Consider the following 24,910-nt stretch of genomic DNA (forward strand, 5'->3'; position numbering starts at 1 on the left):
TAAATTAGGAGTTCAAGATTTGCAGATACTAGCTACTAGATATAAAATAGACAAACAGCAAGTTTCTTCTGCACAGCACAGGGCACTATATTCAATACCTTGTAGTGACCTATAATGAAAAAGAACATGAAAGCAAATATGTGTATGTATATGTATGACTGAAACACACTGTACACTAGAAATTGAAGTAACATTGCAAACGGACTGTTCTTTAATAAAAAATAAGTCATATGCTAATTTTGATTCTCAAACATTAACGTTTAACTTCTGAACTTCCTTGGTCGATGTCAAAGTATACCAGTATCCTAATGACTTATTTTGCTTCGATGCAAATGGAAGAACAGTAGGAAATTAAGGAAGTATTTTCTATGAAAACTCATGGAACAGTCAATGCCTCTTCCTTCGTATCTTCCTTTCTGAGCTCACCGCCGTCTTCTGGGTCAGGGAGGGTGACCCCCTAGGACAACCCCCAGGACCCTCTGTGGGTCTTCTTGGAGGCCCCACACACATGGCCCATGGTTTCAGCTTCTGCAAGTGCATGCGGACAGCCCTCCCTAGAGCCTTAAAACGACCCTCCCGCACACCACCATGTCCTACGGAATCACGTCCACACTGTTCCCCAGCACGTCAGAGCCTCCAGCATACAGGCCTAGTCGGGCAGCCCCGTGGTCAGTGAGGTTTCCCGTGACTGCTGTCCTTCGGGGCTCACCCCCCCCACCTCGGGGCTTCCAGTGAAGCCATTCCCCTTTCAGGAACACCCTGCACCCATTCCTGCTGAATTATAACAAAAACCAAAACCACCCACAACACTGGCCTTATTTTTATCCTCCATTCTTCTAACATGTTTTCTAAATTTCAACAAAGTTTATAAATGTATAGTTAGAACATTCAAGAAGAGGCCATTTCTGCCCAGTTTTCTGGGCACCTGTTTCCGTGTCCCACGTCTTGGAACCCTCCGATGACTCAGCTGGACCTGCCCTCTCCTCTGCCTTCCCCCGAGGAAGTGTCTCTGTGCTCCCTGCGCCCCCTACGCCGACCCCGTGTGCTCCTTCCGTCTTTGTTCAGGGGCCTTGAGGGTCTACCTCTGATTCAGGTGTGTCTCCATCAGGGTGCGGAACCAGGACATGTCCAACTCTTTCTAAAGACATTTGCAACAACATGGATGGACCTTGTGGTGTGCTAGGTGACATCAGTTGGACGGAGAAAGTCAGGGCTAGCCTTATCTTCAGAATCTGAAAAAGCCAAACTCCTAAAAACAGAGTGATTTCCAGAGGGTGGGGAGGGGGACCTGGGGAGGAGGGTGCTGTCGTCCTCAGTCACCAGTGGTTTCTCTCAGAGCATCCTGCACAATCTACGCCCTTCCCAACTATGGGGAAGGCTGGATTCCTTCTGAAGGGCGGGCACACTTAGGCTGGTATTTGCCCGTGTTCTGAGATCCATTTTATTTTCCTTTGACTTGGCTGAGTAGCACTCGCTAGAAGCATTTCATTGAAACAGCTTTTTACAGAACAAAGTACTGCATATTTTAAAGGCTGAAATCCGACAGGGGATGGCCAGTGGCTTGGTGCTGGCGGGTTGGGCGTGAAGGCTCAGTGCCACTTGGCAGATGTCTGGCCGGTTTGCCTTCTCCCTGACTCAGCCTGGACATCTCGGTGCTGGAGATTTCTTCCGGAACTAGGATGTATCTGCCCAGCATTAGGTCTCGTATAACTGGGAAGATGAGTGGTGAATAAAACACCTCGAATGATTCAGGTCCTGGAGCGTGTCTGCAGAATGCAACGCAGTAATTGCAGGCAGCGTTCCAGGCCATCCTGCGAGAGGGCAGTTGGGACCTAGCTTACTGCTCTATTTTTAATAAGTGAGGTCACGAAGTATTTATATGTGCCCTTGGGGCAGCCCCACCATCAAAACAGGAACGTACAAACTTACACTTCGGTGACCCCGCTGCTCACCAACTTGCAGTTTCATTACATGTAAGCATTTTATTCCCTTGGAACAAGGCAGCAGAGAAGAGAAACAAAAAGAAACGGAAGGAAGAAAGCATTTTGCTTTTACTTCCCTCCAAAACGGGCATTGTCTTCACTTAAAAAGAGAAGACAGGTCAACAGACTTGGTCCATTCCGTCAGTTATTCAGGGATTAAGAGAAGTGAGCCATCCACCCGCAGAGCGACAAGGCGGGAACGTACATGCAAGTGGCGGAGTGAAAGAAGGCCGTCTGCAACGGCTGCGCGATACGTGATTCCAACCATGTGACATCCTGGAAAAGCAAGACCGTGGAGACGGCAAAATATCGGAGGCTGTCGGGGTCAGGGCTCAGGAGGCACGACGAGGTGGAGCACAGAGACCACCGGCGAGCCGCCGCGGGGGGGGGGGGGGGGGGGGCGCAGCCCTGCACACGCGGCTGGCGTGGGAGCAAAGCTGAGAAAGGGGGTGGGCCGTGGGGCGGGGCGGGGGGCGGGCCGTGGGCCGCGGGGCGGGGCGGGGCGCGGCGCGGGCGACATCGTCAAGCGAAGTCTGTAGAGGGCAAGTCTAGACGGTTTCTCCACGACAAAAGAAACACCAGCGAAACAGCTAGTTTTCGAATATAATAATCAAATATAACATTCAAATATAAATCTGACAAGTTCAAGCTTTTCAATTAGCTCCATAACCGTGAAAAAGGGGCGCTCTGCTTGCTGCGTGTCTGGGTGGCCAGTCTCGACGTCACTCAGGCCGCGTTCCGTCCGCTGGCCCCGCGGGCCCTGGCGCTGCCCGTGCTCTGTCCGCACCGGCGCTGGTGCCGCCCGCCTGCGGCTCGGGGCCGCCGGGGGCCCGGCCAGCTGCCCCTCTCAAGTTACAGCCGGAGAGAAGCTGCAGCGTGAACGTCACCACCCAAACAAGCAGGACTTTCCTCCGAGTAAAGAGCGAAGCCAAATAAAACAACATGCAATTGTTCCCAGTGAGAAGGGTTTAGACCAGATCTGCAAACAGGTGTGTCTGCATCCAGGGCTGGCCCCCGAGCGTCAGCTGACCTTCCCTCTTCAACCTGCGTGAACCCTTCCCAGATGATGACCGTGAACATTTTGGGTGAGGACGTGCGTGGGCCAAGGGGTGGGCCGAGCCCCAGGGAGGGCAGCGGCTGTCCTGTGGACAGGGCTCAGGACTGCCTCTGTCACCCGTCTTCTTCTGGAGCTCAGACGGGGGCCGGGCACGGCCATCGCCTGGGGTCGCTCGGGGCTGGGCGTCCCTCTGCTTGTCAGCTGTGCGGTTCTTTCTGTGAGTCGGTTCAGGTAATACCTCTGGGCAAACTTCCCCACTCCTGAGGCCCTTCAGACGGGATGGCGATGTCATCAGGTGGCTCTCACCTGCCTGTCCCATCCTACCTGGGTCCTGGAGCAGAGGTCAGCCCTGCAGCCCTGTGTCCCCAGCACCCGCGAGGTACCTGCCACATTCTACGTGTTCAACAAACCTTCACCTTCAGGAAGAATTTGAGAAGAACAAGAGCCCGGGACTCGTTCGGCAGGAGGCTGACACCCGTCAGCAGTTGCCCCCGCGCCCCACCCCCAGCTAAGCCCCCACGTCCTTGACCACAGGAAGCAGGGAGGCCTTGCCGTCTCCATGCGCCGGCTAATCACTCCGCACAGTCTTCCTCTTTCCTCCTCAGGGTCTCTTGTCGTCCAGAATTACGGCTTTTAAGTGCTTCCTGTGCCTCTGTCCCCCGGATATTGGCTCCCTTAGTTATAAGGGGGCCGCCTTTCTGGGCCGAGTCCTCTATCAGCCGCTGCACTGCCAAGTTCTGTGACAGATGTTGTTGAAACTTTAATGTTGCCTATCATAACCCCCACAATTTCACATTTTAGCAAAAGCTGGTCACTCTATATGAATTTTTACTTTGCTCTCTCATGATTTTAGAACAATGTCTTTTATTGCAACGTGCGCCCTGTTAAAAATGGGTCTGTTGTGCTGCGTCACTAAGGGCAGATGTTGCAGGAGAGTATCTAGTAACAATAGGAGAAACAAGCAACAGGGTGACAGGCTGCCACCGCCCCCCAAACAAGCCGTCGCCTCCAGCTTCTGCCTCTACAGCGAGGCGGCTACGTGGATTTCGAGGTCCTCTTTAGTCCTTGCATTTATGATGCTTGAATGATTTGACTCAGATTCTAGAGTGACAGCTTAACTCTGTTTTTAATAAAATGCTACATTCCTTTCGGCATTAACTCCACATAGTCCCGTGAGCAAAGCCCAGCAAAGCAGAGACAAGGTTATACGTTCAGATGGCAAAGGATTCCAGAAAGGCCACGATGAGGACCGCATCTCCCGAGGCCCACGCCGTGCATCACTGAACAGGACTGAAATGCTGGTGAACCCGGAGCGCTGCCCGCTGTGCTCAAAAGTGGGTTTCTGAGCGGCACATTCAACGATGCGTTTACAGCGGCCCTGTCGCTCCGCTTCCTAGCTTTACACCGCAAGTGCCATCTGGGATACACGGAGTCACTTCTCCTGTGGGAATTCTGATTTCCTACAAGTCTCTGAAACAAGACGCCCAAATAGCAAATGGAATCACTTCCACTGCCCTTCGATGCTGAACTATGTCGGAAACAAGTGCGTCTATCCTGCAAGCACGTAAGGACGGCGGGTTTTGGTGCCTTGGAAGGCTTCGGGTTTGCGAAGCGGCCACAGACCAAGCGAGCGAGCAGACACAGCGCTTCCGACCTCAGCCGCCGAGCCGCGGCAGGCCTCTTACTGTTCGGGTTACACTTGTTTTTGCACTAAGGTTTTTCTGCTTGTAACCGTCATCAGTGTCTAGAAAGAAGAGTACATTTGAAGGCAAAAAAGGTTAGAATTTCATGTTTTTTAATCCAATGGTAAAAATGGGAAATCAAGTTTGCGATGTTTTATGAATATGTTTTTATGTTTGTAAAGGCAAAAAATTTACTTTAACTAATGGCTGAGAAATGTTCAGAAATAGGGTTTGGGGGGTTTGGATAAAGACCATGCAGAGGAGTATTTCGACTTCCCCTGTGCTTGAAGGCAGGCCGCACGTACCTGCTCGGTCCTGGTCTCTGATGGCACCTGGTCATCCCTGGACATGGTCCAGGGGCCACGGGAGCCTCACAGCTGAGCTCAGAAGGCAGCAGGGAGAGGCAGTCTAGGGGACTGCTCGGAAGCAGCTCTGCATCGGTTTTTACTGGTTCTGCTCCTTATTTGGCATCAAGACATGTTACCTCTGCCCTGAGCCTCTGCCTCTGTGATGGAGGATGAGTAACTGCTTCTTTGTGAGCTGGTGATGAGGGTGGCCCGGGGCTGCGCAGGTGACGAGTCAGCTCAGGGCAGCGGCTGGGCATCCAACCTCAGGCAGCATCGACGAGGAGGAAGAGGGGCAAGGAATGAGGTTCCCGCTCCCGGGGAGACAGGATGAGAAACTGGGGGCTGGAACCTAGAAGGGGCTGGAGAGGGGGACTGTCCAAGGAAGGGCCACGCTGCTCAGAGGAAGGCCCAGGGGTGGGCAGTAGCCTCCACGCTGCTTCTCCCCTCTCAAGATTGCCTGGTGACACAGCTCTGTCTCTCTCTTTTTTTAAGCGTCATCACTGGGTTTCTCCAGCCAGTCACTCCGTCTCCAAACTGACGCTCACTTTTGTTTTCTCATTGGGGCCGTTCTTGGTTCTCCTGTTTGCAGGAGACCCGAGGTGACAGACATTTACCTGCATCTGCCCCTTGTCCAAGGTGCTGTCTCTGGTTGGTTGGCACAGGTAGGCTGGAAAAGCTTGACAGACAGGCTGAGGTTATCAGCCAGAAAGGCCAGGCGATGTGGTTAGGGCAACCTCGTGACCGGAGGAAGGGGAGACGCTGGTTGACCAGCAGGCCACGCAGCAGAACAGGGCAGTGGGAAACCTCAGAGAGCAGTGTGCTCCCGTCACAAGGTGGACGGCCATCCTCCCCAGATGACAGCGTGGTCTCTTTTCTCCCAGATTTGGTCATGGCTCTTCCCTGACTGGATGGCTAGTCTTTGATGGACAGCAAGCAACTCTTTGAATAATTTTATCACTTATATATGTGAAAGAACAGCACACAATACCAAAGAGAAACTCTTCATGATTCTGAGGAGGAAAAAAGTAAGTATAATTTTTAAAACACCCTTTAAGGACTCTGAGTGGGTCAGAGCACAAAGGCCCAGCACCCGAGGAACAGCTCTGTGCTGGCTTAGGGAGCAGACAAAGAATTCCGGTAAAGCTGTAAACTCTCACACGGTAACGAGGCAAGTGTGCAAAATGCTGCTTTTACAGGTGCTGATGAATCTGCAGGCAGCCAGAAAATAAGAACTTACGTGTTTAGAAAGTTAAGTATTTTATAGAATCCAAAGCTGTTGCCCCTTGCCCTCTCTCCTACTCTGGACCAGCAAAAGCATAGATGGACCATTTGTTTCCCTGAGTGGTTGTGCCATAATTTTACTTTCAGTGAAAGATCATGTCGCAATCAAAGGCTTGCTGGGTGAAAATAAAGCTGTTCTGTGGGTGCTTTCTTGGGATGGTTCCGTGACTGATTTTCCTGGCCATTAATGTATTTCCCACTGACTTAGGCCACGAGTGAGGGTGCTATTTAAAACCTGAAATAAAACACAAGTGTTTTCAAAGGAAATGTAATTATATGATCCATTATCCAGGGAATGTGCCAGATTTTTAATCTCATAACATCAGAGGTGTAGTTTTTAATACTAGGTGTGCCTGGGGCTCTGCTAAGATGCATCATTCAGAGCAGTTTGGATTAAACCCTGTTTTGGTGCTTTGTCCTCAGGAGCCTGATGTGCCTTGTTTTAGAAAATGGAAGTAAAGTCGGTTACAATGGTGATCAGCATAATGTTTCGGTCACACACACCCATGTATATATTCATCTTCATATTATTTTTCATTATAGGTTACTACAAGATATTGAGTATAGTTCCCGGTGCTGTACAGAGGAAATTTTTTAAATCTATTTTCATATATAGTAGTTAATATTTGCAAATCTCAAACTCCCAGTTTATCCCTTCCTGCACTATTTCCCCCAGTGACCATGAGATTATTTACTCTGTGCGAGTCTGTGTCCGTTTTGTAGGTGAGTTCATTAGTGTCCTCTTCTTAGATTCCACATATGAGCGATCTCATATGGTATTTTTCTTTCTCTTTCTGGCTTACTTCACTTAGAATGACATTCTCCAGGGACATCCATGTTGCTGCAAATGGCATTATTTTATTTGTTTTTATGGCTGAGTAGTATTCCATTGTATACATATACCACAGCTTCTTTATCCAGTCATCTGTTGATGGACATTTAGGTTGTTTCCATGTCTTGGCTGTTATAAATAGTGCTTCTGTGAACATTGGGGTGCATGTACCTTTTCAAGTTAGAGTTCCCTTCAGATACATGCCCAGGAGTGGGATTGCTGGGTCATATGATAAGTCTATTTTTAGTTTTTTGAGAATCTCCATAGTGGCTGCACCAAGTTACATTCCCACCAACAGTGTAGGAGGTTTTCCTTTTCTCCACACCCTCTCCAGCAATTATCTTTTGTGGACTTTTGAATGACTGATGTGCTTTTGATGACAATAGGGGGAAAAGAGTGGGTTTTGGAGTACATTGCCCAAAAACCGTATCAAAACATATTCTTGAAATGGTTAAACATATGGCTCATTTCTGTTGCATCAGCAAACCAGGAAACCCAGCAGCAGGAGGAGGCACAAGTTGTTTCCTTTGAGAGAAAGAAAGAAAGAAAGAGAGAGAGAGAGAGAGAGAGAGAGACAGAGGGAGGGAGGGATGTAGGGGTGAACAGTGCTGTTGGGTGAAAAGGCACAGATGGACCAGGGTGCCCACTCCATCCTGGAGAAGAGAGCAATGGACAGACCGCTGCATCACCCACTAATCTCTTAGCTACTTTTACAGAAAGACATGTTACATATTTCCTTACCCGTCAGCATGGTGTTTCCTCATTCCACTCTGTGCAGATGGGGGGATTTTTCAAAGCAACTCTTGGATACCTCCGGACTCTTCATTCAGGCAACGCACGTTTTGCCTCCATTGATTTGAACCACGGTTGAATATTCATCGGTAAATCCTACCCTCCCTGTGAGAGGGAACAGCAGCGCTGCTCACAGGGGAGTCTGTGGTCTGGGAGGAGGAAGTGAGACGGGGCCACTGCCTCTGGCTGAGCCCAGTTCTCACCAGAAATCACCAACAACTGGTGGGAGAGACGGAGAGTGAGGAGCAGCTGGAACATTGAATATTTAAATATGGGGGAAAATATTGAAAATGCTAGAGAATCTCAGTATTGCAGTTGTGAGCCCTGCCTGGGGGCAAGGTTGATTCACAGGATCATAAAGAGATGGTCTGATCTGTTGGTTTTCAAAATATTTCTCATCAGCAGGTGCTATTCACAAACAAAACCTTAGGTAGGTCTCTAATGTTGCAAAATAGACGGTGAAGATAAAGGAGAGTCTGCTCCAGTGAGAGCAGGGGTCGGCAGGGGAGCCAGAGCTGTGCGTTCTAGATGTTCCTAGGTGCTTCGAGGGCAAAACAGCAACCCTTAAGAGCAAGGGGGTGGCTGAACCCTCCTGGGCTGTCCAGCAGCTCAGCCTGATGGAAGCAAAGGGCTGCAGGAACCCAGTGTCTTCCAGAACCACAGTGGGTGACGTTCTTTCTAGCACACGCTGTGTCAACAAGACATGTTTGTAAGTAAGAGATATATTGTTTAAGAAGTAGAGCGACCCACATCTGAGTTTAGAAAATGTTCCATTCAGTGGTCAAACTCACACACCAGGTGTTAAAGGGTTCCCCTTTACTCATCCAGACAACTTAATTCTCATGAGGGAAAATGTCATTTAGTGACATTGGGTAAACAGGTGGTTTGGTACAGGTGTAGATAACAAGCGACTTGATCTTATTTGTTAAGTTAGTGTGTGCACGTTTCAGGGCCTGGGGACCCCAAAGAGCAGCGTACATCGTTAACCAGTCTCCCCACCCCAGCACCCTGGCCCACCTCCCTGGGTCCTACCCCGTAATCTTCTCATGATTGAGGTACTATTCTCCATGTCAACCCCCTTCCCACTGTTTCTCCCAGGGGAACACTGTCAGTCAAAGAAAAGCTCCTCTTTTTCCTTTGCAAGGTGAGTATGCAGGGCGTGTTCAGTCATGGGGCCGTGGCTGGTCAGAAGCAGGTGCCAAGGCGGTATAAAGACCCTTGCAGACATGAGGACGAGAAGTGTTGGGGCCCCTCCTCACCTGCACCCTGTCTCTCTTTCTGCGCCAGCCCTCTGTGTGACTAACGGGTGGAACAGTCACACACAGAAATTTACGGGTGATGAAATGCGCGTTGCACGGGACAGAGATGTGTATTTCCTGGTTTGGATGTTACAACGTAGTCGTGTGATGTGTAACTGTAGAGGGGAACAGGGCTGTGGGTGTCAGAGACCTCTCTGCCTGACTTTCATAGCTACAATTATGCCCCTCCTCCACCAAAGAAAAAAAGTGGGGAAAAAAAAAAAAAGCCCGGGAATCTCTTTGTTGGTTTGGACTTGCCCCACCTTTCTGGATACCCCACCTCGAGCCAGGCCGCCAGGCTCTGGGAGACCTTGATGACGGAGCAGCACGGAGCCTGGAAAGACCGAGAGGTCCCCAAATCCTGTCCCCTCCTTTGGGTCCCAGATCCAGGCTCTCCGTGCACATCAGTCATGGGGCCGGATGCCCATAATTTTTTTTTAAACATTTTTTATTGATTTATAATCACTTTACAATGTGTCAAATTCCAGTGTTCAGCACAATTTTTCAGTCATTCATGGGACATATACACACTCATTGTCACATTTTTTTCTCTGTGAGTTATCATAACGGATGCCCATAATTTTAACGCATCTTTTGCTGTTTTGCATTCAGTGTCCGTGTCCACATCTGTGTAGGACAGGTCTCTTGAGATGGAAATTTTTCCTTTTTTAATGAAGATTACCTGAGAAGACAAACTCACAGTTTTCAACTTTTAAAACACGTGGCTTTCTAGGTACTTTTCGGTGTCTTACACGAATCTCTGTGAAGACGACAGAGCCAGTCCGAGGGCGCTTCCTGGGCCCCTGTGGGGCCGGGGGCGGGGGTCTGAAACTCCTCTCGGTCTGCTTGGCGGTGTGGGAAATCTAGTGCCTCTTCCCACGGGCGTTAAAGCCCCGTGTAGAGCGAGTGGCACCACAGGGTACCGGGGGAGCCCGGCAAGAAGTTTTCAGGTTTCCCCCCAATATTACTCCTTGGAAAACCATTTATGCACGGGCTTCACATTTGCTATATTTATGCTTGTGGCGTAAAATGTGTATGCAGAGCGTTTCCTTCTGAGCTAGCAAATCGCAGATCTGAACCGGGGGCAGAGCTAAAACCCCTGCACCGCGCACTGAGGACACCGCGTCTTTGGCGTGTCGGCTCGGCCACTGTCAACGCCTAGTGTATCGTCACTGATGATGCTCAGACCTGCTCGTAGAAAGGTTCAGGTGTTCAAAAAAAAGACCGGAAAACGGTGTTGTATAATCCTCGAAGTCTGACGGCAAATGAGGCGTGTGCAGACGTTTCTCAGGGATCTGAGTGAATGATGACTAAAGGAGCGACAGTACAGGGGAGCGACGAATCCCGGTCTTTGAAGTCCGTTCGGAATTCGAGTGACCATTCGGCCACCAGCTACCTTGGCGCATGACCGTTCAGTAACGAGAAACTCCACCTCGCGTCAGGAACCAGAGCGGCACAACGCACCACGACACAAAAGCTACACACCCTTTACGTTGCTTTCCGCGGAGGCTTCCTGAGGGAAGCACAGACCGCACGGTGCTAAGCCAGCTGTGAGCTTTTCGGTCGAGTCAGGGCGACTGCGTTCTGGCGGTAAGGAGGATGCTTGTTGACAGGTGCGCTTAGGTTTTGTTTGACTTGGGCCGTGGTTACACCGCTTCTCCTGCCTTAGAAGCTCGGGCTGCGCTTAATGAAGTCACGGGGGGACGTTTTTGGGAAAGGAATCAGTGATGCGGATACACATCTTAAGTGTTTGAACCAGGCTGTACAATAGCAGCGCCCCACGGCCACAGTCGGCTTGTGAAACGGCCCCGCCGCCCGGACACACCTCGTTTGACCCACATGCCCCCGATGACCGAACTAGCAGTTTAACAGCTACTTTTCAGACTTGAAAAAGCATTACTCTTACATCAGCCCTGTGGTATGCTGATAAAGAAATACGACCAATACCATGTTTTTCAAGTTTTCATCTGAAAATGGACATACCACGAAAAAGGGATTCTGGCTCTTCTTCTGACAAACCCCCTGGACTTGAGCATCCAGCTCCTCTGGACTGCAGGCCCCTGCCCGCGACTCAAGAGTGATGTGCAGAACTGTGATCTCCAAGCTTTGCCCATGTGGAGGCCATTTTTATAACATCAAAACTATATAGACCAGCAAGCAGTACCTTCATTCTCCACTGATGAGGAATACATATGTGCATATCACCCGGACGTCTATTAAGTGGATGTGTGATGCGGTAATCACAGTGTCACCTCAGAATTCTAAAATTGCCAGCATACACGTGTGTGAGAAATGGAGCCTCCTCCGTCTGCAAAGTCCTGAGCTCCGTGGTCCTCGGGCGGCAAGCCCCGTGCCCATCAGGCACTTGATGTTGTAAGCGTACAGCGTTGGTACGTGTACGTCACTGGTGAAGGAACTGAGGCCCTGAGAGATGAATTACCTTGCTCAAGGTCACAGGGCTGGAGAGGGCTGGACTACTGAACCCTCGCGAATTACCCCCGACCCTAACCTGCCGCGTTCCGGGCCACATGCCGGGTGCTGCCTGAAGTGACTAGTGCAGACGTCCTCGTGCCATTCTGATGCTTGACCTGAAGTCAGCTCTTCCTCACCAGTCACTGGAGCGTCAGATGAGAAGTCCACACCTGTTCACTTGTTCCACAAGCATTGATTCACTCAGGTGCGAGGATGGTTCTGGATCTCTGCACAAGGCGGGTAAGTAAACCATTAACTGTGTTGGCAAACCTGTCATTGAGGAATCACATGCTTGTGTTTTGAGTCCCTGTGACTGCAGAATGCCCCAGATAAGAAATGTAGAAGGCAGTGTGTGTTTTTGGGGAAGCTGGCTTCAGATGAGTAAGCAAAGTGATGACTTGAAACATCTTTCCACGGACACTGCTGCATTGTTTATCAAGTGGTGTGAGTGCCTCAGTTTAAGGAGATTTCCAAGGCAAACAACGGCTGAGACTTTCCACATGCCCTAACGTTTAACAAGAAATTTCCTGCCCAGATTTTAAGGTCTGGCCGTACTGTCGGCCAGCAACACCTCTGTGAGGGTACTCACTGTTACATAATTTAGCTCCTCGGAAACAATTTTGAATGTCTCAGCTAGAAGAACTTTATTTTCCACTGTAAACATGGGGCAGATGTAAGACACTGATTTTAAACTTACACCAAAGGGACACTAACTTACCTCTGATGATGTTTGTGCCATGTATACAGCTCTGTTGTCTCCACTCAAATCAAAATGAAAATCAGATTACTTGGTTTTTCCCCGCTTGTAGCTCAGGAAGGCAGTTTTAACTATAGGACTCACTTGTTGGAGCTCATGGTGGGGGATCCCAACAACCACAGGTACACGTGAGCTGAGCACACGTATCTGAGCTCAGTGGCACGTCAGGCTGGTGTTTTGTCTGATCAAGCAACCCTTCCTGACGCTGACCTCTCCCCGCAGGTGCTCAGGTGCGTTCTAGATTGAAAAGTGCATTCGCACACATTACCGTCGTGCCGAGTCATGTTGAACCACTCCAAATTAGAATGTTTCAAATTAGAGTATTAGAATATTTCAGTGGTATTTATATAAATCCTTTTATGAAAGTTATTTGCGTATGGGATGCTGTTTAAAAGAAAACATCATTCTTAATATTTTTTTAATCACGTTCTTTATTTATGAAGCTGAACCTTTACTTCAGATAGTCCACAGGAGACCACATCTCCTGCAGGAATCTGCTGACCCTGTGATATAATCTTGCAGATGCCACCTGAACCCCTTTGCCAAGTTCTATTTGCTGTTTGAAGTTTGATCAACAAGTATTTACTGACACTTCATATAATTTAACAAGGTGCAGAAATTTTTTTAACAATGTTTTTAATAAGCAGGAATATGTCTCAATGATACTTAGATTGAAAAATAAATAAATGCTTCAAGAACGTGTCTTGAGATGCAGAAATATTTCATGCATACTGAGCACCAACAACAGTGCATGCTACGTTGACTTCACTAACTGAAATGGCATGCCGTTTGCAGCAATGTGAGTGGCTCTGGAGATCGTCACACTAAGTGAAGTAAGCAGAAAGAGAAAGAAAAATACCATAGGATATCACTTATATGTGGAATCTAGGGAAAAAAAGACACATATGAACTTATTTACAAAACAGAGACAGACTTATAGACATAGAAAAACAAACATGGTTATTAGTGGGAAGGAGGGGTGGGGGGGTAAATCGGGAGTTCAGATTTGCAGATACTATCATGTATAAAATAGATAACATTATATGTTATATTTTTATTATCTTATATATAATAAATTATATTATTACATATAGTTTATGTAACATCTATTATATTAACAAAAATGAATACGTATATTATAAATTTATTATATAAATATATATTTGTTATAATGTATAACATTACATTACATATAAATAGGTAACAAGGTCCTACTGTAGAGCATAGGGAACTATATTCAATACCTTGTAATGGTTTATAATGAAAAAGAATACGAAAAGAAATATATATATATCACTGAATTGCTTTGCTGTACACCAGAAACTAACACAACACTGTAAATCAACAGTACTTCAATAAAAATTTTAAAAGTCTATCATGTAAGAGCGCGTAAACGTGTTTTCCTGGCTGTATATTCGCTGCGCAGAGCTAGACGAGCTGCAGGTGCGCGACGCCGTGGCTCACGATGTTTGGGGGCCACCTCCCCGTCCGGTGACTGCGGAGCGTCGGCTCTGTTCCCCGCCCCGCACAGCATGCCCTGCAGCCCGCGTCACCCTGGCAGCCTGTGCCTCTCGCTCCCCTTCCTCTACATTGCACCTCCCCCTTCTCTACAAAAAGAGCACTTTTAAAACTTTTCAACAGCCCCACATTTTCCTACAAATTTTATTCACAATGTCTATCAACTCTTTCACTCTTGACCAAAATAATATATTCCAGCTTGGCCTTCTGACGTTTGTTTTATATTATTTTTTTTACTGACATATTTAGTTGCTATACCTAATTTGTGGCTCATTACATCATTTTGAACAAAAATCGAAAGCAGTCATTTTTTTTCCAAGGGGGCATATGTTCCAAAACATTGGACAGACTGGAAAAAATGACTGGGAGGTGTTCTTGCCTGTGCTGACAAATTAAATGGTTATTAAAGACCCACGAGGTCCCAGACAATCAGTGAGTGTCCCCAATGAAGACTTTATATCCTAGCGGTGGGAAATGCACCACCATGAGTAGAAATAATAAATACACATATTCTTTGTAAGTTACAGAGGGACCTTTGTTATGAAAAATCAAGTCAAAGAGGGGAAAGAGAATTTGGGTGACCTATGGACAAAGACTTGAAGGAGACGGGGGCCGAAGGATGTCCAGGGCATGTCCATTGAGGTCAGGGCATGGCCCCAAGGTCAAGTGCATCACATTTGCTGAAATAGTGGGGACAGCGAGGGACAGAGAGTTAGGAGAGAAGGCAAATATTGCCAGATGTTGGAGGTCCTCACTCGCCATCGGAAAACTCTTGGCTTTTTTTCCCCTAGAACGGACCAGGGAGCCAGATGTCCCCTGAGAGAAAGCGCTCAGTGCAGAGGGAACAGGATGGCACAGCCTGTCCGTGGGGGGTTGTTGAATAGTGTCCCCCAAAAGGTGTCAAAGTCCTAGTCATAGTCCCTATGAATGTGACCTTACTTGGAGGCAGAATCTTTGCAGATGTGATCAGGTTAAGAGGAAGTCACTGGGGGTGTGACCACTGACCTTACCAGAAGAGACAGACCTGCAGGGAGATGACCGGGGGGCGGGGAGATGGAGTCAGAGACTGGACCACAGCGTCTTCACACCCGCATCAACGGTCACTCCCGGGGCTTGGAAGAAGCGGGGAAGCCTCCTCCCTTAGCGCCTCCAGAGGGAGCTGGGCCCTGCAGACACCTTGATTTCAGACTTCCAGGCTTTGAACTGTGAGAGAATAAGTTTGTAATGTTTTAAGCCCCCCAGTTTGTAGCACATGGCCACGACAGCCTTGGGAAAGCCACATGTCACTGAGATGAGGGTGGGGAAGGAGGGGTGGATCAGAGGTGCCGAAGGCTGCTCCGCTGGCCTGGGTCCATGTGCTGTGTGTGCCTGTGAGCTTCCCGGAAGACCTGTCGGCGGCTCTGTTTTCTCTCGCCGCACTCAGATGTCCCCTGCAGATGCCTGACGGTGGGGAGATGGCACGAGGGACAAGTGGGTGTGTTACAGCGAGTGGCAGGAGGGGCAGCAGGTTTTAATAAGTTGAGCTCGGAACTGAAAGTGGGTGTCGAGGGAAGCAGTGGCGTGGGGAGGGCTGAGAAAGCCTGCGAAAGAGGGAGGAACACTGAGCTGGGGCTCCTGCTGGAGCTAGTGTGCATTTTCCTGTCGCTGCCACAGTACTTCACATATAACTTCCGACCAATAAATTGACTACTTGAAATAATATAGCCCCAAACTGTATCACTTACAAAACAAGGGCCCTGGGTTTAAACATCGTAGAAGAATATAATTTTTTATAACAGGAAGGAGCCTCAACAAGCATCTGGCCAGACACCCACATGTTTTTAGATGGGAAATACGCAGGGTAAGCAGGTTGCCCATGGTTATATGGCGATTAACGGCAGAAGCAGGGGCAGAATTCAGGTGGCCGAGTGGTCTGGAGCTGCCACCACATCTGCAACGTCCTGGCCTTAAAGGTCCATTGACTGTCTCATGCTGGAAGTGACTCAGAAATGCAGTTTCTTGAATGTGTCTGCTAACGTGTCTACTAAAGATTATTTAGAACAGTTTGCTTTACAGGACATGTTTTAAGAATCAGATAACATTAGAATAAAAAGTAACCGTATTATTATGTATTCTATTATATCTATGTTCTGTTTTAGCCTATTTGGTTTTCCCACTAAATTACATCTTTTTTTTTAAACTCTTGTTATTCTCCCCTTTCATTTCATTTTATTTTATTTTTTAACTGAGGTATTGGGGATTGAACCCAGGACCTTGTGTATGCTAAGCATGCACTGCACCACTGAGTTATTTCCCTCCCCTCTAAATTACACCGTTAAAAAAAAAAAAAAAGCCACTACAATGGAATGGAAGTGGTGATAAGACCAGGCAACCGCGGTGCCGAACCATCCATTGCAAGAGGTTTGCTCTTTTTCATTACTGCCTAGTGTTTCTTACACATGTCTTTTGGTGAAAATAAGTGCCCGCTCACGCAGGGAGCCCATCCATGCCTCTGTGCGTGTAGAAGAATTTAAATAAGGACAACCTTGCGTGTAACAGAGTTCATCAAACCATTGCTTACAACAGGAAAAAATAGGAACAGCAGAAATCAATGTGGAACATAGAGAAAAATCAAATACGTGGTCTTGGAAACTAGTGCTCATATTTGGTAAATGTCAACGTCTACTTTTTTTAACACCATGTGTCAGAATTACAGAAGCAAAAAAATAAAGCCATAATAAGTTATAAGAAAACATTAGCAATACTTACATCTGGACAAGGAAAGACTTTCTAAATATAAAAATGTATTAAATAGACCATGATGGACTTGTGGTTGCCTCTGGGGAGGGGGAGGGCAGGGGTGGGGACACAGAGGTGAGGGTTAGGAGGTATGAACTGTCAGGTGTAGAATGGGCTACGAGGGTATATTGTGCTACACGGGGACTCAAGCAAAGATTTCATAGTGGCTATCGATGGAAGATAACCTTTGGAAATTGTGAATCACTATATTGTACACCTGTAACTTATATAATATTGGATAACTATACTTCAATTAAAAGAACACAGTGGAAAAGAAAGTTTGTGCATATAGCAATTTTAAATTTCTGCAGATCAAGACACATAATTAACAAAATTACAACTCACATAATAACTCTGAAAAATATGTATAAGAAATATACCACAAATGGTTAATAACCCTACTATAACTAAAGTTCACATAAAAATTGGTGAGGAAAATGTTACCAGCTCCCCCAAAAGTTAGCAAAACCATAAGAATGGATTTGTAAAAAATAAAATACATTTAGTTAATAAACATAAAAACATGTCTACCTTACTAGAAATCAAAACAGAGCAAATGAAAGCATGGAGACATCATTTTTCACATATCAAATGTTACAAATATTTAATTATCTTAACACTGAGCCCTGGAGAGATGGACAGAGAGCGGCATTCTCACAAGCTGTTGGGACAACTTGGGAAGCAATTAAATAATATGTGTACAAAACCTGAAAACATTCAGAACCTTCGAACTGGTATTTCTACTTTCAGAACTCTGTCCCTTGGGAACAAAAATAGGAATGCAAATGTACATATGAGAGATTCATCGAAAGATTATTTATCACTGCAAAGGAAAAAAGGAAAAGTGATACCTAACAGTCAGAAAATAAAGGAAAAAAGGACTGTGTGACCTTAAGGTGGGATATGATACAGCCATTAAATGATGCAGTCATGAAAGGAAGGACAGACGTCTCAGCAGAACATCCATTGCCCCTTCTGGACCAGCCTGGGCAGCTCTCTTTTTATAGAGTTAAGTGAGTGGCAAAAATCTAGCAGAATGTCCAGCAACTGTGTAGGTTCTCTCAAAGATGTGCACAGAGGTAAGAATAACATTTATTATGATAAACAAATTACTCTCATAATAAAGAGGCTTTGTGTATTATTCTGTTTATTCATAGCATGACCCCAACCATCATGATTCTTATCTCATAGCTGAGTGGCTCACTGCTGGGGACTGTCATCTACCACAAGACTGGGACTACGGCTCTGCACAAATCCAGGAGCCACCATTCATGGTGTACACCAGCCCTAACAGTGTGTGCACCTTTATGTGGAGGCTCAGTTTTTTATTTGATTTATAGTCTCAAGCAATGAAGAGGAAAATGTTAATTTTTATACAGATGTTATTCATAAAGGGAACAAAATAAATGAGGTGCTAGGGAAAATCTAACAAAATATGTTTAACATCTCTATAGGTAAAATTATAAACCTTTATAAAAAGACATTTTAAAATCCTGTGAACAGATTGAGAGATGTACCATGTTCGTGAATAGAACAACTCAATATCTTAAAGATGTCCAGTATTCCCAAACTTACCTAAATTTTAAAAGAGTGGCCCATGAACTTGTCAAGCTGATCTAAAATGCATGAGTCCTAGGTGTGGGAAAATTCAAGATGCTTCTAAAGAGGAAGGTGAAAGAAATGTTTTACCAGACAGTGAGTTTTGTTGATAAAATACAGTAATTAAACAGTGCGGTAATGGCTTAGGAATAAGCAAATGAGACAGTGGAAAAGAAGAGACGACATGAATTTACCCATGCCAACATGGAGATTTGCTGCGTCAGAGAGGTGCTAATTCAGACCAGCGGGCAAAAGTCAAATATTCACAACATGCTTCAGAAAGAGAATAAAAAAAATGAAATTGAGCCCCTTTCATACGCCAGACACAACAAGTGAATTAAAGCAGGTGAATTAAAGCCCAAAAGAAAAAGAATCAGAAGAAAGAAGGAAGGAAATAAAGGAATAAATGCTTGTGACATCAGGAATAGGAAAAAAAGAAATTTTAACACACAAAAAACCAAAAGTCCCAAAATTCAAAAGAGAAAATTGATCAACTTGATTCTGCTAAAGTTTAGAATTGCTGCTCATTGAAAAGACAACATAAGGAAAGTGAAGAGACAATAACTAACCAGGAAAATACACTTTTGTAAAGACCTCGTGCTGAGAATGTATAACAACTCCTACAGATCAGGGAGAGAAGACCAGGAGCCCAGTGTGAAACGGGCAAAAACGTGCGATTGGCTTTACAGAAGAGGAGCTGCAGCAGCCACTAAGCCCAGGGAAGTGCACCTGGCTCCTTAGCAGCCCCAGCAAAGGAAAGGGACAGCCTGCAGACAGCACTTCACATCCATCACACATGGGACAGTACTGAGACTCAGTGATACCCGGCTGGTGCGAGTTCTCATTTGTACATTCAGTTCAGAAAATAACTATTACGTGTGCGTTAACGTTGACGACGGGCAGAATTAAGGCAGGCAAGGTCACCCCTACGTCCCGAACAGAGTGCATGAGAGCACGTATATACCACAGGGGTTGTTACCAGGACTTCCATTGTTCAAAGTTACTTCATTGTTAAACACATTTTCAAGAAAGTAATGTTAAAATAAACATTAAAAAGAAAACTACAAATAACCTAAATTTCTACTGGCACAAGTGAAAACCTGTTACATGTTTATTACAGTTGAAACAAATTAACCACAGCTACATGGACCAAAACAGATGACTCTCAAAAACATAGCGTTGAATAGGGGCAGAAGTTAGGTTAGTAGCTGATGAGGGTCAGAGAGAAAAACATCACCAGTGGCTCCTAACGGGCCGAGGTTTCTTTCTGGAGTGATGAAAATGTTCCAAACTTAGATAGTGGTGATGATTTCAAAACTTTGTGAATGTACTAAAAACCACTGAACTATATATTTTTACAGTATGTGAATTATACCTCAATAAAAGTATATGATGCATTAAAAAAATGCAAGTTTCAGAAGAATATAAATTGAACGACAGTGTTTGTATAATGCTTAAATATAAGCTTAATGTAGAAATATACTACTTAGGTTTGCATACATATGTGGTATAATCATAAAGATAATCAGAGAATAACAGAATAAAGTTTAGGATGGTGGTAGGACCAGCCAATGGACTGGAAAATAGTGGTAATGTTCTTTAATAAGCTTGTAGCTGAGTATACCGGTTTCAAATTATCATTTATAACTGGCATGCATGTTAAATAGCCTTTTGTTTGTGTGTGCTATGCTGCATGATGTAAAAGAAAGTCCTTACACTAAACAAACAAAATCCCATCCAAAGTGTGAGAGAAAACTTGGAAGACGAGAAACAATAGCTGCTTCTGAGAGGAAGTGTGGAAACATGAGAGAGAGCAAATATCTCGTGTATTACTTGACCAGGAAGGAACTGAAAATATTAAGACCAAAGTCGTGACATGGAGGGAGGCGATGGCGGTGGACAGAAGTAGATAAATTTGTGGGCTTTTTTTTTTTTTTTGAAGTACAGTCAGTTACAATGTTCAGTTTCTGGTGTGCAGCACAAGGTCCCAGTCATGCACACACACATATATTCGTTTTCGTTATAGATGATGGTTTGCAGGACGTTTTGGATGGAAAATGAACCACACTTGGTACAGGATTGGGTTTAGGAGGGAGACCCACAGCAAGAATGACTGGTAGGTTCCACCTTTCCTAGCTGGATTTTGGGGGACCTACTTACCAAGCTAAAGAATACCCCCAAATAGTGTCTAGTCAGCACACTTTCATTTTCCATAGTGAGAAATTAGCAATAAGGAAAAGGGCGAGGACAAGACAGCGAATCCCGATGAAACTGCCCGGAGGAAACGGCACGTAGCCATCAGAGTGGTGTGTTTGAAGAGATTGGCAACAATTAAAAAATTTTAAAGCGGTATGGTTTCCATTTTGCACAATAACACGCGTGCGTGTAAAAAGACGGTCAGGACACCTTTAAAGTGCTGACAACAGCTGTCTCTGGGTGCTACACTTACGACTCATTTTAATCTTCTTCTATTCACTTTTCTTTTGTCTAAAATGTTTCCACACTAAGCAATGATTTCTTCTGTAATCAGAATATATACGTAACATTTTATATGGCAACTAAAATCATTGCCAGTCCCTTCAAGGGCATGTTAAGGCCCTGACGTTAGGTGGGTCGCAAAGTCCCACGTGAAACTGTGTGTGTGCTGTGGGAAACCAGCGGGGTAGAGAAATGTATGCTTGTTATGAAATAATTATGTGGCTGGGGGTTAAAAGCCTCTTTGGGCGATCAAGTTAGAACGTCCCCTCAGACTTTTAATGCAGGATAATGGATCCAGTGCCTTCCGGGCAAAAGGATCCCGGGGGATCAAAGTGAGTGCCCCGCACCTCGGGCACTGACCCCTGTAGAGAGAAGGCTTGTCAGCTACCAGAAACACCTTTGATCTGGGGGGCCTGCAGCACCACTGGCCTTCTCTTCTCCTTAACTGGGGAATGCCAGCATCTTGGTATTTAGCTTTGTCTTCCCATTCTCCTTAATAGTCTCTATCCACTTCCGCTGTTTCTTCTTTTTGAAAGAAGAACATCTTTTAGAAGAAAGGTCATGCTCTGCTTTGTCTGTTTAACGCAGTGGGATAACCACGGTGTTGCTGGAACGCTCTCTGCAGAGGTCAGGTGCCTTGATCATGGCCTGTTCTTTCAGGTAAGGTTCAAATCATCAAAAATAGCTGTGTTCAAACACACAATCCAGGGACAATTTGTACTTTCTCGTGGTAGATTTTTTTTTTTTAATTTAAGACTTTATCTTTTTTTTCCTTGAGTTTTTTTTTGTTTCTTTTTATTTGCGGGGAGGGGATAACTAGGTCTACTTATTAATTAATTTTTTTAATGGAGGGTTTGGGGATTGAACCCAGGGCCTCATGCCTGCTAAGCATGCGCTCTACAACTTGAGCTGTACCCTCCCCTCTAAGACTTTATCTTTTAAAGCAGTTTGGGATTTACAACAAAACTGAGAAGTTATAGAGACTTCCTCCTGTCCCCACACATACGTAGCGTCCCCCAATACCACGTGGCACACCAGGAGGACAGATACACTTCTCACCACGAGGAACACGCTGTACTCCCCCAAAGTCCACACGCTTTTATTGTCTCCAGAACTTCGGCTTTTCCAGGATGTCATACAGTCGGACTGGTACAGTGTGTAGCCTTTTCAGACTGGCGTCTTTCATTTAGTAACGTGCGTTTAAGGTTCTTTGCTATCCTTCATGGCTTGACAGCTCATCTTTTAAAAAATCAGTAAATAATACTCCATTGTGTGAATGTACCACAGTCTGTTTAACCACTATTAATGTGGATCTTGGTTGCTTCTAGTTTTGATAATTCCGAATAAAGCTGCTATAAATATTTGTGTTCACATTTTATACGGACATAGTTTTCAACTCCTTTGAGGAAACACCGGGAAGCATGAGGCCTGGACTGTGCGGCAAGACTGATTAGCTTTGTAGGAAATGACCAAACTGTCTCCCACGGCAGGCGCGCCACCCTGTGTCCTCGTCAGCAGTGAGTGAGAATTCCCGTCGCTCCACACCTCGCCAGCGCTCTGTCCTTGTCGCTCACGTCCCAGGTTTTGGCCACGCTCGTAAGTGTGTCGTGTATCTCCTTGTTTTAATTTGCATTTCCCTGGGGACAGATGCGGAGCATCTCTTCGTGGGCTTATTTGCCATCTGTATATTTTCTTCGGTGAAGCATCTAGGAAAGTCTTTGCCTTATTTCTTAACCAGGTTGTTTATTTTCTTATTATTGAGTTTTCAGAGCTCTTTGCACGTTTTGGATAGCAGCTTTTTACCAGCTGTGTCTCCTGCAAGTAATTTCTCCCGGTCTCTGGCTTGTCTTCCAGGTCTCCTGATACTGTCTTTTGCAGAGCAAACGTGCTTAATTTTAAGGAAGACCAGCTCCTCAATGACTTCTTTCATGGATCGTATCTTTGCTGTTATATCTAAAAAGGCATGACCACACCCGGTGTCATCTCGGTTTCCCCCTCTGTCAACTTCCATAGTTTTCTATAAGCACAAAAGATGTTTAATCAGAGGAAAAAGTATATCCATATAATCCAAAAATGTAGCTGAGCAACCCTGACAAGAACGTACTGACGTCTACGTGGTAGGTCCTTTAAGGAAGCGCAGCAAAGGTCAAGAGTGAATCCACAGATGTAGGTTCCACAGGCCCAGGGCTGGCGGAAGCCGTCCGATGACGCACAGGAAGAAAGGCCAGGCTGCAGGACTTTGGAGGGGAAGGCAGTGCCAGCGTTACCTCGCGTCTCTATTCCAAGATGATGCCAGCATCTGGGCCCACGTGTCGGGGGCACCGATCAGTCCCTGGTGGAGCAGCGTCGACACGCTCTCGACCCGCAGGCTTGGAAGGAGTTTCTGAGCAACTGCACGCAGTTGCATCCCTTCCAGGCATGACATGAGCAGGTTCTAACAAGCTATTAGCTTGAGAGTCAAAAAAACAGGGAGAGGGTGTAGATTTTGATTCAACTTCCAAAAATGCAAAAACTGAAGGGGTAAAATGATATTTACTTGGGGAAAAAGCTGGTTAAGGGGTTCTAAGCTTTATGACAAAACCGTGAGATGGAGGGGATGGATGGAGCCCCCCTGTGCAGACAGGAGACCCCAACAGCTCCGAGCCTGGGATCCCAGGGGCACCAACTCACTCGTGGGTCTCTGCCTCGCCCTGTCCCACACTAAGGACCCCAAAGCTGGAAGCCCTCTGTCCACTGATGACAGCTACTGCTGCACCACCGTGGAGGACACCCCAGCCCAGAGAGGAAGGGGTCCCGCGTGCTGGGCTTCCCTTCCTGGTCTCGGCTTAATTGGCATCTTCACGACACTGTGAAAACCCAACCTGCCCTTCGTCGTCCTTCTGGCCCAGGCAGGAGCCCCTCAGGGTCTACCTGCTCCCATGGGGTTAGGGGTTCTCCTAACTGGTCCTTGCCTTGTCTCTCCCAAACACGTCAGGTTCTTCCAAGCATCCTCCCACTGTAAACCCGAGTCTGTCTTATCTGAACCGCCTTCCATCCCGAGGACGCCAGCTAAGCCGCACCCCTGAGGACGCGGCTCATCCTCCACCCGAGCCTCCCTTGGAGTTCTGTGGCCTCCTTGACCCCCCGTGGCTCCTGCCAGGACAGTGCTTTCAACCCCCGGTGGAAGTACTTCACTCCTCAGATGTCATCCTCAGGGACACTGCTCATCTTTCACGCCTTGTCTGGGCTGCACTCCAGCCTCCCCGTCCCTGTGAACTCTGCACGAGAGCAAACTACTCACGCCTAGATCAACAGCAGCGTCCGCGTGGCCAGGCCCGCCTCCCTGGTCACTCAGCATCGTTGTCCTGGCGGCTGGTTCCTCCCACAGGCTCTGCTGTCTCCTCCGGCTTCCCAGGCTGCTCCTTCCGGGTGTCACCCCCCCCCCCCAACTCAGGAACGTGAGTGCTCCTCCCCAGCTCAACCGTCTCACTGCAGTTTACGCCAGTCCCGTAGATTTAAATGCTGCTGTGTCCCTGTGAGTCCCAGACTGAGACCTCTGGTCCAAACCTCTGTGGCAGTCTGCCCAGCACCTTCCCTCGGGATCCTGACAGTTGTGTCAAAAACCTCCAGCATCTCCGGTCAGCCTCCCTCCCCAGCCCTCTCTCGCCGGCCAGTCGCCCCACCTTGGGACAGGGCGCTGCCGTCCATCCGCCAGTTCCTGTGCAAGACTTCCCAGGAACCCTTCTGGACTCTCCTGCCCTGCCTCACAGCCACACCATCACCAAGGTCTAGGAGCCGTTAGACCTTAAAGTGCATTACTTTTACACCTTTGAATATTTAATAGATTCTTTTTTAAAATTTGGGGGGTGAGGGAAGGTAATTAGGTTTATTAATTTTTTTTTTTAATGGAGGCACTGGGGATGGAACCCAGGACCTCGTGCACGCTAAGCACACGCTCTACCACTGAGCTGTACCTTCCCCTCTTAATAGAGTCTTGTGTTACAAAATTCAGAAAATCCAAAAAGTAATAAAATGTGAGTTCCCCGTCCCCCAACTTC

The 24,910-nt window shown here is 46.7% G+C and overlaps 1 long non-coding RNA gene across 1 annotated transcript; it reads left to right on the plus strand.

Annotated features, from left to right (window-relative positions):
- Positions 1-5,871: 5,871 nt before the first annotated feature.
- Positions 5,872-24,665, plus strand: LOC135322723 (uncharacterized). The gene is made up of 4 exons (XR_010383493.1): positions 5,872-6,093; positions 21,462-21,533; positions 22,263-22,469; positions 22,728-24,665. It is a non-coding gene; the product is annotated as an uncharacterized LOC135322723 (long non-coding RNA).
- Positions 24,666-24,910: the final 245 nt, after the last annotated feature.

The sequence above is a fragment of the Camelus dromedarius genome, chromosome 13 (assembly GCF_036321535.1).
Source record: "Camelus dromedarius isolate mCamDro1 chromosome 13, mCamDro1.pat, whole genome shotgun sequence".
Classification (NCBI taxonomy): domain Eukaryota; kingdom Metazoa; phylum Chordata; class Mammalia; order Artiodactyla; family Camelidae; genus Camelus; species Camelus dromedarius.